Here is a 16,896-nt window from a genome sequence, read left to right as displayed (position 1 = left end):
AAGTTTTTTTTTTTTTTTTTTGGGAAGACTGTTCGATGCAGAGAAAAAACAACCCGCAAACTGATTTAGTAACTTTACATTCACTTTTAGTCATGTAGTTATTTCGATGTTAGCAGATTCATTGTTATTTCTGCAAGCATTTTTATTTCACTTCACTGACAGTTGTGGTGAGCAATTGATGTGCATCTCCGAGATTTACATCGAAGTGATCGTGGAACTAAAATTTGATACCGCATATTACTCTTTTTCTTGCTTATATTGTTGACATATAGACATATGATAGAGCACAAGGCATGCACATTTTAAGATTTGATAGTGTATAGAAATGTGAGCTCTGCCGATTCATGAAAAAAACTAAATACTTCTATATTAATACCCTTTATTCGCAGACAGAAACGCACCTTTTGTAAACCAATCATGAAATAAACAATTTTATTTGTATAAATAAAATAAAAATTAAGTGATATCTGCAATTGCAAATTCGACGACAAATAATTTACAATAAGTGCATACTCGGTAACTATTAGCAGAATGCAAGTTCTACACGAGTCAGCTGACAAGCGGTGTCTTGGCAAGTCTATAATGCTATTCACCTCAGAAAATAATGACTCACAGGCAAAGGTAAATGAAAATATCGTGAATACAGCTAGTCTTTAAGCAGTTATGTGTTTCTGGAATTGAATTTCACGTTTCCATTATTTAATGTCAGCATTTTTGGTCATACTGCATGATAGTCTACCTAAATCGTTTACTCCCAATTCTTGTATTTTTCCGATACATTTTTGGGTACCTACCTAACTAGACTGGAAATCAATCAGCTGCATTTCAGTTTCCTCAGTTTACAACCAATGAAATTTAGGAAAGTCAGTTTATCTACTGAAGTCTGATCTCTATATATAATAAATTTTAGCAATTCCCAAACAGAGAAAATCTCTGTGAAGTTTCTTCGATTGAAGAATGTTATAGCAAAGAAAATTCCTCAGTGTTATTTTTTTCTTTTTTTCTCGGGCTTTTCGTGTAATTTCAAATAGCTACTAATTTTTTTCCAATTTGGAAAAAAAACTTGTTGTTCCTGGAGATAATATCGTTACAAGACAGTTGCAGTTTAGCCTCAAAAGCGTGAATAAGATCTGTTCTGATTGCACCCTGAAGCTTCACATTCACCTCAGTGAAACACTCGCATATGTCCGTTAAAAACATCAACTTTGTAAGCCATTAACTGTGAATATAGCACAATTATACCCTCATTTTGTGAAAACAGCCACATTTCTTCCAAACAATCCACAGAACTTTGAAGTACGTTGCTGCTGCTCAACCATCGAACATTCAGTAAACTTCCATCTATCAATGCTTCGAGATTTCTTTTATTAGAAGCCTGCAACGATATTAGGTCCATTATTTTCGTGACTGTGGTCATTACGTTATCAAGGGAAGCGAAACCATCTTTCTCACACAAAGTTTTTTGATGCATGATGCAGTGGATTTCAAGAATAGATTGACCGAAGTATCCTTGGAACGAATTAGAAAAACCATTTTTTTCCTCATCATATTGGGAGCACCAGCAGTCGTCATCAAAGAAGTTTTGCTTAAATTTATTTCTTTTTAAGTAAGCGAATTTTTAATAGCTGCACAAATATCTATGACCTAATTGTGATTCTTGAGTTTCTCCCGGCGTATTTGATAATCAAAATATCCATGGGTGTACTGCCGGGCTATAGTGTCCAACGGGCACAATATTTCGGCAATCAAATATGTCGCCATCTTCAGGTGAACTGACGGACTGAGCTCCTGTGAACGCGCCGGCACGGAGATCCGTACGCTATGTCTGCTCAGGGGGAACTGGGTTCGGTCGCGGAGGCGGCCGATTTAAATACCCTCCGCCCGAGGCGCGCTCCCTCCGCCGTCCGCGCCCCGCGCCACGGTAGCACGGTGGAACAGATTGCGACGGCGTCTGAGATGACGTCGGTGTGATGGCTCTGTCCGCCGTGGTCGTCACAACTATGCGATTGCTCGATTTACTCTTGACTAACCCAATCGCTGGTTCCCAAGCTTTGCTAAGATTATAGCCACAGTCACGGTTTATGAGGTCGTCATTGGAGCGAATTTCGATGGCCTCTCTAACAACGCTGTCCCAGTATCACGACGTCTGTACCAGAATCCTCGTGCGGTCATACTCCATGGCGTGATTTTCCGACAAACAATGTTCAGCGATCGCCGACTTGCTCGGATACATCAGTCGAGAGTGCCTCTGGTGTTCACGGCATCGATCCTCGACGGTACGCATCGTCTGACCAATATACGACTTGCCACATTGACACGGAATCTGGTACACGCCGGCCTTCCTCAAACCGAGGTCATCTTTGGCGCTCCCAACCAGTGCACGAGTTTTATTCGGAGGACAAAACACAGTTCCGACCCGGTGTTTCTTCAGAACGCGGGCAATTTTCCCCGAGAGTGCGCCCGTGTATGGAATAAATGCAGTGCCTACCTCCTCCCTCGTGACTTCATCCATCTCAACAGGCTGTGATGCAGTGGTTTGGGCGGAGAGCACGTTGGATCTGCCACTCTGAGTACCGATTTTTTCGAAATACAGTTCTCAGATGTTCCAGTTCCTGGGGTAGACTCTCTGTGTCAGAGATAGTGCGCGCCCTATGTACTAGAGTCTTAAGTACCCCATTCCTCTGTGAAGGGTGGTGGCAGCTGTCTGCGTGCAAATACAGATCAGTGTTTGTTGTCTTTCGATACACCCCATGACCTAGGGTGCCGTCAGCCCTTCTCCTGACCAAGACGTCAAGGAAAGGTAATTTACATAAAACACACACCGCTTTATTGCTTTTATTAATCATGCCACGTTTCTCTGACCACCGAATTTGAAAGTCTCTGTTAAACTTATCTTGCACTTGCTTAGAGCGATCACATAAAAGTTTATGTGATCGCTCTAAGCTTGTGGTTATAGCTTGACACCAGTGTCTATCAATTTTAATTATATATTACAGCAATTGAGTATTGGAGGGCAGCGTGGAGGGTAAAAATCGTAGAGGGAGACCAAGAGATGAATACACTAAGCAGATTCAGAAGGATGTAGTTTGCAGTAGGTACTGGGAGATGAAGAAGCTTGCACAGGATGGAGTAGCATGGAGAGCTACATCAAACCAGTCTCAGGACTGAAGAACACAACAACAACAACGTTACAGTTCTGAGGGTGGTCACTAAGTGACCGAAAATCGATTTTGCTGACAATATAACAACGAAATACGGCCAATGCTGATTTTCCATCCAGTTCTAACAAATGAATTATTTCGTTTAGGTAAACATATTCTTCATTTGAAGCCGTGCCCAAATTATATCGTCGTTTGCCACTAACGGCACGTGCGCCACTGGTTCGCCATTCCTGCCCTGTAATGTTCCAGTCACCAACCACGGTTGGGGAAGACGGCTGTTGATAAGCCTCCTCTTCGAGTACGCCATATCCAGATGAAGCCATGCACTGGAGATTGTATCATGTGCACTACATGATAAAAAGTATCCGGACAACTATTATTGACCGTTGATATGGTGCGCGCCGACCGATCTACTTTATGTCGGCTTGTATGCACAGATAGTGCGTCCCAAGAGTAAAGGTCAATAATCAGCGATATGATAGAAATGATAACTCGAAGGGGAAAAAAAAATCTACTAAACATGGACCCTAATATGCACACCTCAAGACTTACGAGCCCGTCTGCTTCTACTGGAAGCTCTTTGCTTTCCATATTTTTGAAGTATGTGCTATGGAACAAAACAAAAAATTATCTATTAAGCATAGGCTATAAAATGCATACTTGAAGAGCTGCTGTTGTTGTGGTCTTCAACCCAGAGACTGGTTTGATACAGCTCTCCATGCTGCTCTATCCTGTGCAACCTTCTTCATCTCCCAGTACCTGATGCAACCTACATCCTTCAGAATCTGTTTAATATATTCATCTCTTGGTCTCCCTCTACGATTTTTACCCTCCACTCTGCACTCCAATACTAAATTGGTGAACCCTTGATGGCTCAGAATATGCCCTACTAACCTGTCCCTTCTTCTAGTCAAGTTGTGCCACAAATTTCTCTTCTCTCCAATTCTATTCAATACCTCATCGTTAGTTATGTGATGTACCCATTTAATCTTCAGCATTCTTCTGTAGCACCACATTTCGAAAGCTTCTATTCTCTTCTTGTCCAAACTATTTATCGTCCACGTTTCACTTCCATACATGGCTACACTCCATACAAATACTTTCAGAAACGACTTCCTGACACATAAATCTATACTCGATGTTAACAAATTTCCCCTTCTTCAGAAACGCTTTCCTTGCCATTGCCAGTCTACATTTTATATCCTCTCTACTTCGACCATCATCAGTTATTTTGCTCCCCAAACAGCAAAACTCATTTACTACTTTAAGCGTCTCATTTCCTAATCTGATACCCGCAGCATCACCCGATTTAATTCGACTACATTCCATTATCCTCGTTTTGCTTTAGTTGATGTTCATCTTATATACTTCTTTCAAGACATTGTCCATTCCGTTCACCTGCTCTTCCCCGTCCTTTGCTGTCTCCGACAGAATTACAATGTCATCGGCAAACCTTAAAGTTTTTATTTTTTCTCCATGGATTTTAATTCCTACTCCGAGTTTTTCTTTTGTTTCTTTTACTGCTTCTTCAATATACAGAATGAATAACATCGGGGATAGGCTGCAACGCTTTCCTTGAATTTGGACATGTGTACTCGTATGTATTACTCACTGTTTTCCAGAATATTCATCGACTAAAGCAGCGAAGTCGGCGAAGAATTCTTGGGAGATATAATGACCAAAGACGTGCCGTGTTCAGCCATTAATTTGTCTTTAGACAAAATACAAGGAAGTCCTGAGATAGATTACCAATTATTTAAAGTCTTTTGCAGTAATTTTTGTGCAGGCTATGTTGAGAATGATCCGGTCACTAGTCTCTCAGAATGACGTTGTCGATCTTCAATACCAGTCAGACATAGGCCCCGCTGTACTATTTAATCGATGGTGGTAGTGTAGTATTCTTATACATCTTACGAACATATGTACTTTCTTTTCGTAACAGAACTCCATGCGATAACAGAAACGCTTACCACAATGAAATGAAGTGTTGTCCTCTCGTGACGACTATTGTCGGCATCTATTACACATATGTCATTTAGCGGGATTAATTCGATTGACTCGCCGCTCTGAAAAATTTCACTACTGCAGAGAAAACGGATGGAGGAAGCACTTCAGTTTGTAATACTTCTCGAAACTGTCCTTCCATATTCTTGTCTTGTATTAATTTTACACTGTGATTGTTAACTTAATTTAAATTGTTATATAAGCTATTAGGTTACTTTACTAGACGCACATACTCTCTTCTGTTGAGTGTAACTGTTTGCTAATGTTTTCCACTTCATCTTCACACACACACACACACACACACACACACACACAAACACACACACACACACACACACACACACACACACACACACACAGAGAGAGAGAGAGAGAGAGAGAGAGAGAGAGAGAGAGAGAGAGCTCATTTGGGCTTTTTTTTTTTTTTTCGAGGATTAGTGTTAATGTTTTTCTGGTTTGTTCCCTTTATCTTTATTTACTGTTTAGGATTTCCAATTAGGCCATACTGCACTGTCAAAGATGACATTTACTCTGAGCTTATTCCTCAGGCTAGATGTGTAACATCTTTCTAAATGCTGTTCCCCATTATTGTACATTATTTGACAAAGAAAAACATTTAAAGGCTGATGATGGCCTTGTAAGATGGAAACAGCTAAGGAGATAAAATAATATTGTAGAACATCCACAATACCGCGTCTTTCACTTATAATAATCTACAAAAAAAATTAACTTACTACAGCTGTTAGTGCGAAAGCACAAAATATTATATAGGGTAGGTTTTCATATCAACAGCGTATCCACCTGTGAATTGCGATAGAGAGAAAAGCAACAGTAGATCATCTTGTATCCGGTGTGTTATGCTCGAACCAAAACTACAATTCTCGAAAGCAAAGTAGTGATTAGCATTTGGGTTAAGCAGCGGCCAAGGCCGTCCATCACTTTTCTTCTGCCCCTTGCTCATTATTTACGCTATTAATGTTGGGCGGAGAGGCCCTCGTCGCATCCGGGCTATTTACTTTCGCGATGGGCTGATACAGCGCAAACATTTGTCTCGTGACTAATGATCGTCAAATCCGTGCGGAGCGCGAGCCAATGCGGCCCGACCGCCGCAGTCGGACTTTCTGAATTATTACTGCGACACTGTGGACATGGTTTCCGCATTAATCGGTTTTGTGTGTACTGCTCGTGATCGAAGGAAAACACTGCGCCCTGTTATGTTCGGAGCCGATCGGTAATGACCGTTGTGCTCCATAGCTTTAGAAAAGCTGATCAGCGCTCGCCATTCGGTAATATGCGTGATGGCGTGTTACATCATGCACAACTTCAAAAGCGAATATTACGCTCGTTTACCACCGCTTCTGTCCAGTGGGCACAGTGGATTTACATAGCGTACATACAGAGGATGCGCAGCGTAATGCAAAAACCTTGAATATTACTTATTCTTCATCGATCAGAAGTATGCATTTGTCTCGCTGTAGCAGACATCTATCCGGACTGTCCCCTAGTGGAATATCATGTCACTGTTCAAGTTGTGCGTATCGCCGTCAATTTTGTTTTGCTTCAAAACGGATAAAACTTTCACTTTACATATTACATGAAGCTCATTAGACCTAGAGAAGAGGGATAAGATATGGATCAACAAAACATATTTACGTGACTGTGTTCAATATGGTTCAAATGGCTCTGAGCACTATGCCACGTGACTTCTCGAGGTCACAGTCGCCAAGAACTTAGAACTAATTAAACCTAACTAACCTAAGGACATCACACACAACCATGCCCGAGGGAGGATTCGAACCTGCGACCGTAGCGGTCGCTCGGTTCCAGACTGCAGCGCATAAAACCGCAGGGCCACTCCGGCCGGCTTACGTGACTGGGAGTCGAAACAAGATTGTTCTTTCCGACTGTTATCTATTCACGTCTTCAGAGCTCAACTTCATTTCTGTCTTTAGCTCTCTTGCCCTACACACAAACCCCTCGAACGAGCTCTTGTATAACTATCACTTCCGGAGGACGACAATGACGGAAAAGTGGCTCAGCAACAAGAAGGGTTTGTTTAGAAAATAAAGCTTGCATACCGTAACAGAGTCCGCAGCTCGTGGTCTCGTGGTAGCGTTCTCGTTTCCGTGGACGGGGTCCCAGGTTCGGTTCCCGGCGGGGTCACGGATTTTCCCTGCCTCGAGATGACTGGGTGTTGATGTATCGTCTTCATCATCATCATTCATCCCCATTACGGTCGGAGGAAGGCAATGGCAAACCACCTCCACTAGGACCTTGCCCTAGTAAGGCGGCGCGGGTCTCCCGCGTCGTTCCCCTATGCTCTGTAAAGAAGTATGGGACTTCACAACAACACCGTAACAGAACGTATGCCGTTACGAAACTTCGCGGCAGCTGCAACGATACAGTCCTCTCGTTCAGCTAGTAGCGCACATCGAAGAGGCTATACTTTGTTTCTGTGCGTTGGGTTTCCTCTGTTGGGTATGAAGGGTGCCGTTAGCGCCTAGCTGTGCCACTTGAGCGCCTAGCTCTGCAACTTGCAGGTAAAAAACGCCACAGGTTCTCGGAAGAGACCGCCCTGAAGGTCATAACATTAATTATGGGAAAGTATGCTGCGTGAGCAACCGTAATAACCTCATTAATGTTACAAATTCCCAAAATGATGTTCAGTAGTTGTCGCACATGCATTGACAATGCGCTGACCCATGTTTTCATGCGTTGGTATTTATTGCCGATTTCAGATTTTCACATTACTGGCTGAATTTTTTTTGAAGATATCACGACTAACATACAGGGAGCCAAGGGCAGTCTGCATGTACAGGAAATAGACGGCAGTTCTGAGATTCGAATTGGGTGAAAGGGAAGCAGTAGTCAGGAAAGAAGTGAGACAATGTTGTAGCCTACCCAGTGTAGTCTGTACAGTGAGCAAGCTGTGCCAGGCACAAATTCCAAAAGGAATTTGAAGTTCAAGGAGAAGAAATTAAGATACTGAGGTTTGCCGCTAACATGGTAATGTTGCCACATATGGCAGACCATAGAAGATAGTTTTGACATTTGTCTCTGGATCAGCATTATCATAAAGGTTGTGAAAACGTTAGCGACAGATACTGGGCCGAATGCCCTAACGAGCACCACCATCGACGGTCCCTGCCGCCCCCCCCCCCTTTTCCCGACGGGATTTGTGTACCCCATCTGTCTCCGTCTAGAGTAAATCTTATGTTCAAGTATGAAAACGTTTTTGAAATCTTTGGGGTAGCATCCCAGTATTTACTTCATAGGATGAGGGAAACGGCCTAAGAACCACATACAGGGTAGACGGCTCACGTTCCCTCGTCGTTAATACGCGAGGCGAATTCGAAATGTTGCAAGGTAGCCTCTCTGAAATGAGGAAGCGGAGCTTTGACACGCTCGGCTGTTCGAAAGGATTTGAAAGAGGTGTACCACTTTTGTTGTTTGGGCAGAGAAATAACTGATGATGGCTGAAGAAAAAGAAATATAAAATGCTGACCTCATGTAGAGAGGCTGGAAGTACCCAGACAAGTTTCTGAGAAAGAGAAATACGGTGACATCGAATATAAATGTAAGTGCTATGAAAGTACTTGTGTGTAGTGTATTTGGAAGTGTAACGTGGACGATACGCAGTTCGCACAAGAAGAGAATAGACGGGCTGGAAATATGATGATACTTAAGAATTATAAGTTTAGGTCTAGAAACTAATGAGCAGATAAGTAAAGGATATACATCTGCAATCGAGGCCGACCGACCAGCATGTCATCCTCCGCCAATGGCAACATCGGATGTATGTAGGGGCATGTCGTCAGGGTACCGCTTTCTCGGTTGTTGACGGGGTTTGCGACCTTGGAATCGCTACTAATCGGTCGAGCAATTCCTCAGTTGGCCTCATGAGACTGGGTGGACCGCGCACCAGTCCCTCCGCCAATGAAAAATCCCTAGCACCACCGGTAGGCATATGACAGCTGTATTGATCTAATAGACTAGAAGTGAGACATGATGGAATAGTTAGTTTCGTAAGGGAGGGAAGCGTGGCAGCTAAAAACTGTGGGAGGAGATCAAGGTTTCACTGTAGTAAGCAGATATAAATGGATGTCGTTTGCAGTAGTTAATGCAGAGATGAAGAGTCTCACAGGATAGAGTAGTTTGAAGAGGTGCCTCACACAAGTCTGTGAGTGAAGACCACATAAACACTATTTTTTTAAAAAAATAAGTGCCTTAATATCAAGTAACTGCTGTAGTCGAGTTACCTGTCATGCTCTGCCGCTCCCCAAGTGTTGAGGATATGTTTACAGGGGGTTTCCGCATTTCCCTGAAGCGCTACTGATGTGCCTACAGCTGCGCTGATTGGGGCGTCTTGTGACGGTCCGCCCTCTCCCCGTCGGAGGTTCGAGTCCTCCCTCGGGCATGTGTGTGTGTGTGTGTGTGTGTGTGTGTGTGTGTGTGTGTGTGTGTGTGTGTGTGTGTCGGACTTAGCGTTAAGTTAGCTTAAGGTACGTAGTATGTATGCTTATGGAGAAATAAAACTGGCATTCTATGAATCAGAGCGTGGAATGTCAAATTCCTTAATCGGGAGGGTAGGTTAGAAAAATTAAAAACGGAAATGGATGGTTTCAAGTTAGATACGTTGGGAATTAGTGAAGTTCGGTGACAGGAGGAACAAAACTTCTGGTCAGGTGAATATAGGTTATAAATACAAAATCAAATAGGGATAATGCAGGAGTAAGTTCAATAATGAATAAAAAATAGGAGTGTGGGTAAGTTACTACAAATGGTTCAAATGGCTCTGAGCACTATGGGACTTAACTGCTGAGGTCATCAATCTCCGAGAAATTAGAACTACTTAAACCTAATTAACCTAAGGACAGCACACACATCCATGCCCGAGGCAGGATTCGAACCTCCGACCGTAGCGGTCGCGCGGTTCCAGACTGTAGCGCCTAGAACCGCTCGGCCACTCTGGCTGGCGTAAGCTACTACAAACAGCATAGTGAACGCATTATTGTGATCAAGATAGACATGAATCCCACCCCTACCGTAGTAGTACAAGTTTATATGCCAACTAGCTCCGCAGATGACGAAGAGATTGATGAAATGTATGATGAGATAAAATAAATTATTCAGATACTGAAGGAAGACGTAAATTTAATAGTCGTGGGTGACTGGAATTCGATAGTAGGAAAAGAAACAGAAGGAAACGTAGTAGGTAAATGTAGAATGGGGGTAAGGAGTGAAACACGAGGCCGACTGGTAGAATTTTGCACAGAGCATAACTTAATCATAGCTAACACTTGGTTCAAGAATCATGAAAGAAGCCTGGAGATACTAGAAGGTATCTGATGGATTATATATTGGTAAGGCAGAGATTTAGGAACCAAGTTTTAAATTGTAAGACATATCCAGGGGCAGATGTGCACTCAGACCACGATCTATTGGTTATGAACAGCAGATTAAAACTGAAGAAACTGCAAAAAGGTTGGAATTTAAGAAGATGGGACGTGTATAAACTGACAGAACCAGAGGTGGTAGAGAGTTTCAGGGAGAGCATTAGGGAACGATTGACAATAATAGGGGAAAGAAATGCAGTAGATGAAGAATGAATAGCTTTGAGAGATGAAATAGTGAAGGCAGCAGATGATCAAGTAAGTAAAAAGACGAGGGCTAGTAGAAATTCTTGGGTAACTGAAGAGATATTGACTTTAATCGATGAAAGGAGACAATATAAAAATGCAGTAAATGAAACGCACAAAAAGGAATAAAAAGGCTCAAAAATGAGATCGACAGGAAGTCCAAAATGGCTAAGCCGGGATGGCTAGAGGACAATGTAAGGATGTAGAGGCATATATAGCTAGAGGTAAGATAGATATTGCCTACAGAAAAATGAAATAGACCTTTGGAGTAACGAGAACCACATGAATGAGTATCAAGAGCTCAAATGGACAACCGGTTCTAAGCAAAGACAAGGAAGAAGAAAGGTGGAAGGAGTATATAGAGGGTGTACACAAGGGCGATGTACTTGCGAACAATATTATGGAAATGGAAGAGAATGTAGATGAAAATGAAATGGGAGATATGATACTGAGTGAAGAGTTTGACAGAGCGCACAAAGACCGAAGTCGAAACAAGGCCCCCGGGAGTCGAAAACATTCCATTAGAACTACTGAAAGCCTTGGGAAAGCCAGCCATGTCAAAACTCAACCATCTGGTGAGAAAGATGTATGAGACAGGCCGTATAATCTCAGACTTCAAGAAGAATATAATGATTCCAATCCCAAATAAAGCAGGTGTTGACAGATATGAAAATTACCGAACTATCAGTTTAATAAGTCACGACTGCAAAATACTAACACGAATTCTTTACAGACGAATGGAAGAACTGGTGGAAACCGACCTCGGGGAAGATCAGTTTGGATTTCGTAGAAATATTGGAACGCATGAGCAATACTGACCCTACGACCTATCTTAGAAGGTGGATTAAGCAAAGAAAAACCAACGCTTCTAGCATTTGTAGACTTAGAGAAAATTTTTGACAATATTGACTGGAATACTCTCTTTCAAATTCTAAAGGTGGCAGGGGTAAAATACAGGGAGCCAAAGGCTATTTACAATTTGTACAGAAACCAGATGGCAGTTACAAGAGTCGAGGGACATGAAAGGGAAGCAGTAGTTTGCAGGGGAGTGAGACAGGGTTGCAGCCTATTTCCGATGTTATTCAATCTGTATATTGAACAAGCAGTAAAGGAAACAAAAGAAAAATTCGGAATAGGAATTAAAATCCAATGAGAAGAAATAAAAACTTTGAGGTTCGCCGATGACATTGTAAATCAGTCAGAGACAGCAAAAGACATGGAAGAGCAGCTGAACGGAATAGACAGTGTCTTGAAAGGAGGATATAAGATGAACATCAACAAAGGGAAAACGAGGATAATGGGATGTATTCGAATTGAATCAGGTGATGCTGAGGGAAATGAGGCACTTAAAGTAGTATATGAATTTTGCTATTTTGGGAGCAAAATAACTGATGATGGTTGAAGTAGAGAGGATATAAAATGTAGACTGGCAATGGCAAAGAAAGCGTTTCTGAAGAAGAGAAAGTTGTTGACATCGACTATAGATTTAAATGTCAGTAAATCGTTTCTGAAAGTACACTCCTGGAAATTGAAATAAGAACACCGTGAATTCACTGTCCCAGGAAGGGGAAACTTTATTGACACATTCCTGGGGTCAGATACATCACATGATCACACTGACAGAACCACAGGCACATAGACACAGACAACAGAGCATGCACAATGTCGGCACTAGTACAGTGTATATCCACCTTTCGCAGCAATGCAGGCTGCTATTCTCCCATGGAGACGATCGTAGAGATACTGGATGTAGTCCTGTGGAACGGCTTGCCATGCCATTTCCACCTGGCGCCTCAGTTGGACCAGCGTTCGTGCTGGACGTGCAGACCGCGTGAGACGACGCTTCATCCAGTCCCAAACATGCTCAATGGGGGACAGAACCGGAGATCTTGCTGGCCAGGGTAGTTGACTTACACCTTGTAGAGCACGTTGGGTGGCACGGGATACATGCGGACGTGCATTGTCCTGTTGGAACAGCAAGTTCCCTTGCCGGTCTAGGAATGGTAGAACGATGGGTTCGATGATGGTTTGGATGTACCGTGCACTATTCAGTGTGCCCTCGACGATCACCAGAGGTGTACGGCCAGTGTAGGAGATCGCTCCCCACACCATGATGCCGGGTGTTGGCCCTGTGTGCCTCGGTCGTATGCAGTCCTGATTGTGGCGCTCACCTGCACGGCGCCAAACACGCATACGACCATCACTGGCACCAAGGCAGAAGCGACTCTCATCGCTGAAGACGACACGTCTCCATTCGTCCCTCCATTCACGCCTGTCGCAACGCCACTGGAGGCGGGCTGCACGATGTTGGGGCGTGAGCGGAAGACGGCCTAACGGTGTGCGGGACCGTAGCCCAGCTTCATGGTCCTCGCCGATACCCCAGGAGCAACAGTGTCCCTAATTTGCTGGGAAGTGGCGGTGCGGTTCCCTACGGCACTGCGTAGTATCCTACGGTCTTGGCGTGCATCCGTGCGTCGCTGCGGTCCGGTCCCAGGTCGACGGGCACGTGCACCTTCCGCCGACCACTGGCGACAACATCGATGTACTGTGGAGACCTCACGCCCCACGTGTTGAGCAATTCGGCGGTACGTCCACCCGGCCTCCCGCATGCCCACTATACGTCCTCGCTCAAAGTCCGTCAACTGCACATACGATTCACGTCCACGCTGTCGCGGCATGCTACCAGTGTTAAAGACTGCGATGGAGCTCCGTATGCCACGGCAAACTGGCTGACACTGACGGCGGCGGTGCACAAATGCTGCGCAGCTAGCGCCATTCGACGGCCAACACCGCGGTTCCTGGTGTGTCCGCTGTGCCGTGCGTGTGATCATTGCTTGTACAGCCCTCTCGCAGTGTCCTGAGCAAGTATGGTGGGTCTGACACACCGGTGTCAATGTGTTCTTTTTTCCATTTCCAGGTGTGTATTTGCATGGAGTGTAGCCGTATATGGAACTGAAACATGGACGATAAATAGTTTAGATAAGAAGAGAATAGAAGCTTTCGAAATGTGGTACTATAGAAGAATGCTGAAGATTAGATGGTTACACCACATGACTAATGAGGAGGTATTGAACAGAATTGGGGAAGAAGGGATCGGTTGGGAGGAAATATTCTGAGGTATCAAGGGATCACCAATTTAGTACTGAAGGGCAGCGTGGAGGGTAAAAATCGTAGAGGGAGACCAAGAGATGAATACACTAAGCAGACTTAGAAGGATGCAGGTTGCATTAGGTACTGGGAGATGAAGAAGCTTGTACAGGATAGAGTAGCATGGAGAGCTGCATCAAACCAGTCTCTGGACTGAATACCAGTACAAAAACAACATGCTTAGGGACCGATGATCTCAGTAGATTGGTCCTATAAGACCTTACCACAAATTTCCAAAAAAGTGTCTATATGTCCCGTTCCTCCTACCTCTGACTGATGCGACCGAGCTACATCTTTACGTAAGTGAATAAAAAAGCTTCCATTACTTACAGTACAACATACGAAACTCTTTGCGTGCTATCATTTGCAAAATACCTCGTTTCAATGTCTTGAACCATTATTACAACTATGTGATTTTCGATGCAGAGCGACAGAAAAGGACGTGTCATGCAGGACTGTCTACCGGATATAAAAATCAGTAACTCGAGAACGAACTGAGATATCGTTCTGTTCTCAGCTTTAAATAAAATTTCGATATCTTTTCTACATTTCATGTACTACAGCGTATGAGCTAAAATCAATCATATACAAAGTTTAGACAGTATGTTTTTATTTGCGCAAACTCTTTAAAATTCGGTACCATGTTTCACTTATTTGGATGCAGCTTAGTAACGCGGCGAATAACGAAAACAAATTCGACCCTTTTTCGTACGAAGATATCAGACTGTAAGATACTCAAAAATGAAATTTTTGCAGCTAACAGTTTTCTCAAAATCGGATAATAAGTATTACATAGGGACCGCAACGACATCTCTCAGCACAGCTAGCAACATTTGGCGAGTAGTACAGCCTCAACAAAGCACCGCCTAGCATGGAATGCAGAGAGCAAGTCTGTAGCAGCGAAAGGGCTAATGCCTCGAAGTTACTAACAATGCCAGTATGCTAAGATACTCCTTGTACGCGTACCTTCACTTGGTGGAATCTTTAATTCGAGTTCTTGAACAGATATTAATTCATCGTAGGTTAGATCACCTTTTGTGTGATACTTCATAACATTTTGATAGCTTTACAATAACGAAAATGAGTACACAAAATTCAAAATAGTGTGTACAATCGGATCATCAGATTATCGGTTTGTGTTATTGTAGACAGTACAACGTGTATTCGCTGTATCTCCGAAAACGAAAACTTCTGTCTCCAGTAAGCGACAAATCTTCGGAGTTGTTTACCAGCGCTGTCGCCGGAGGAAGCGAGGCGCCCTGTCTTTTTTTTTTTTCTTTCCTTTTTTGCGGTGCCGGTGCTCCCCCCTTGAGGAGAGAATTTGCCAGTGCTAGACTGCTGGGTGGCTCCGCGTGACATATACGGGCAAGTTAGCGCCGACACGACGAGCACAGCCCGTAACTAAATTACCGCGCCATCGAGTCAGCCGTTTTTCAGCCACGCGTCGCCCGCAGGCGCCGCCAAATATTTTGGCCGGTATTCATTATGTGCTCCGCCGTCGGACAGCCTTATCGCCCGCTCAAGTGTCGTCAACGGCCGCGGCGGGAAAAAAAGGCAGAAGGAAACAGAACCGAGTGAATTTGCAGCATTGTGTAATCCATCCTGCACTATCGTCTGCACTAACCACTGCTCTGAAGCCAATAATTTTTTTTGAGTCTTCAGACTAGTTTGAAGCTGCCCGCAACAAATACCTGTCTGAGATTAGCACTTGCACCCACTGTCCTCAATTATCTATTAGATATATTATAATCAGTTTCTTCCTCTACAATTTCTGCCTTCCACAGCTCCCTCTAGTACCATGGAAATTATTCCGTGATGTCTTAACACATGTCCTTCCATGATGCTACTCCAGGCGGGTGTAAAATGAATGTGCGCAACGGAAAATAATAAACGCTGAAATGAAGATTTGGTCCTGTCTGACTACCCCCTGAAGGAGATCGTAGGATCTCTTAATTCTATAAACTACAATCTAAAATAAATGAATAAACGTTTTTCCTGCTGATATACTAGGGCTGTCCAGAAAGTAAGTTACGATTGGTCGCGAAATGAAAACGACTATGAAAATCCGATAAAGCTTTGCAAAGATGTGTTGGGCAGTGTCTCTAGTATGACTCTAGGTAGAATTATGTCGCTCGTTTCATTCCTGAGCTCTTAGTAAGCGCGTAAAAATGTTATAGAAAAGTGTCTCCCGCCAAGTACGAGGGCCTGGTGAGAATTTTCCCCTGAAGCTATGCAACCAACATTACATAACTGTCGTGCGGTTTCTTCTTCAAGACAATTCTCAGCCTCATTCTGCAACAGCAATGAAGATGTTCCTGCATCGTTTCAATTGGAAATGTTTGGTTACCCACAATACAGCCAATAATTGTCTCCCACTGAGTTTAATCTCTGCTAAACGAACCGCTGGCTATGAAGACAACATTTTGGCACAGACAAGGAGCTTTAGGCCAGCGTAGAGAATTGGCGGAGAGCCTTCTATGATGAGGGTATTGGAAAGTTGGTACAACGCTACGACGAATGTCTAAGTCAGAACGGCAACTAAGTAGAGAAGAAGATGAAAGGTGTAGCTAACTGTTGCAAATGAAACATTTCTGATTTTCACTGTGATTTTCATTTCGCGATCAATCGTAACTGACTTTCTGAACAGCCCTCGTATTTATTGTAGATTAAAAAAACCTTTATATTACAAAGTTTACATTTCCTAAGTAAAATTACTGATCAGTTGCTCAACTCTGCCCCTTATTATGACTGCGCGATCTAATACCAATAACGCGAAATGACTGACATCATCTACGTACCAAACACTATAAGACACTACTTTCAAAGATGATCTGCGGTGGTGTGGAGCCTCAGTGGAAATAAACTACCGTGATCACAGCTGTTTAGCTTTTATAGCCCTAATAAGACGAAGCAATTTGCCATACCACCGTATGTACTGCGCCGGT

Source organism: Schistocerca gregaria, chromosome 7 (assembly GCF_023897955.1).
Source record: "Schistocerca gregaria isolate iqSchGreg1 chromosome 7, iqSchGreg1.2, whole genome shotgun sequence".
Lineage (NCBI taxonomy): Eukaryota > Metazoa > Arthropoda > Insecta > Orthoptera > Acrididae > Schistocerca > Schistocerca gregaria.
Note: the sequence above shows the minus strand (reverse complement) of the source record.